This window comes from Mandrillus leucophaeus, unplaced genomic scaffold (genome assembly GCF_000951045.1).
Source record: "Mandrillus leucophaeus isolate KB7577 unplaced genomic scaffold, Mleu.le_1.0 Scaffold963, whole genome shotgun sequence".
Lineage (NCBI taxonomy): Eukaryota > Metazoa > Chordata > Mammalia > Primates > Cercopithecidae > Mandrillus > Mandrillus leucophaeus.
In genome coordinates, this window is record NW_012110508.1 from 154,682 (window position 1) to 156,608 (window position 1,927).

Here is a 1,927-nt window from a genome sequence, read left to right on the forward strand (position 1 = left end):
TCCATTTGCAATAAATGTCCCTTGCTTACAGAATTTAAAATACTATATTAGGAGCTTATCATAAAAAAGCAGTATGTTTCACTGTTTCCTGTCCCTTGTCTTTTATCAGACATTTTAAACTGTTTCTCTTCTTCATTCTTCTATTGTTTATTTCCACATCTCTGAAACATATGCTTATAATGCTATTTTTTATCATGAACTTCTGATTTTTGGTGGTATATCTTCTTTCATTTAAACTATGCATTTCTTACCCTCTTCTCCCACCCATGTTTCATTTTTCATATTTTAAGCTTAATCAGATTAATATTTTATTTCCTTTGATGCATAATTCTCTATGATATACTTAAATAATATAAGATTACTATTTGTAATTCCATCAACTAGAAAATACATCTTGATCCTTGACATTTTCTTTCACATTTTATCTCTGCGTTTTCAACCTTACATTCTCTTTTATCTGTAAAGTTATTTTACTTTTGCAAGTCTGACAAAATTTACATCCTATTTCAGTCACAATTAAGACTTCTATATTTGTGTATGTATATATGTGTGTGTGTGTATATATGTGTATGTGTGTGTGTATATATATATAGAGAGAGAGAGAGATTGAGAGAGAGAGAGAGAGAGAGATGGAGTCTCACCCTGTCACCTAGGCTGGAGTGCAGTGGTGTAATCTCGGCTCACTGCAACCTCCGTCTCCTGGGCTCAAGCAATTCTCCTGCCTCAGCCTCCCAAGCAGCTGGGATTACAGGCATGCGCCACTGCACCCACCTTATTTTTGTATTTGCAGTAGAGATGGGCTTCTGCCACGTTGGCCAGGTTAGTCTCAAACTCCTCACCTCAGGTGATCCGCCCACTCAAAGTGCTCCCAAAATGTAATCCACCACCCAAAGTGCTGGGATTACAGGTTTGAGACACCGTGTCTGGCTGTATATAGTACAATTTTAAAAGTGCAAAATTTTAAAAAATTGTATTTTCATGACATAAATGTAACCAATGTTAAATAAATTCTTCTCATGCAATGCAAACTCATTTTCTTATTTCATCATCATATAATTTTTACATATATACATTTTTTATTTTTATATTACAGTTTTATTGAAATAAAACACATCATACAATGTATCCACTTATATTATGCAATTCAGTAGTTTTCCATATATACTCAGAGCTGTATAACCATTACCACAATCAATTTTAAAACATTTTCTTAAATTTTGTTTATATAAAATACTTGTACATATTTTGGGGGTACATGTGACATTTCGATGTATGTATACAGTGTATAATGATCAAACCAGTGTAACTGGGATATCTGTTTATTCAAACATTGATCTATTATTAGTGTTGAGAATGTTAAAATTCTTCTAGCTATTTTGAAATATACAATAAACTACTGTTAACTATAATTTTCCTACTGTACCATTGGAATACTAGAACTTACTCATTTTAACTATATTTTTGCACCCATTTGCCGACTTCTTTTCATCCCGTCTCCTCCCTTTCCTTCCCAGCCCCTGGTAATTCTACTTTCTACCGCCATAAGTTCCACATTTCTAGCTTCCACACATTAGTGAGAATATGTGACATTTGTCTTTCTGTACCTGTCTTATTTCATTTAACATAATGATTTCCTGTTCCTTCCACATTGCTGGAAATGACAAAATTTCATTCTTTTATGAAGGAATTATATTTTATTATGTATCTATACCACATTTTAAAATCACTCATTCATTAATGGATACTTAGGTTGATTTTATGAATTGACTATAGTGAATAGTGCTGCAATAAACATGTAGAGATATACTAATACTAATTTCTTTTCTTTTGGATATATACCCAGGAGTGGGATTGCTGGATCATATGGTAGTTCTATTTTTAGTTTTTTGAGGACCCTCCATATTTTTTTCCATAATGGCTTTACTAT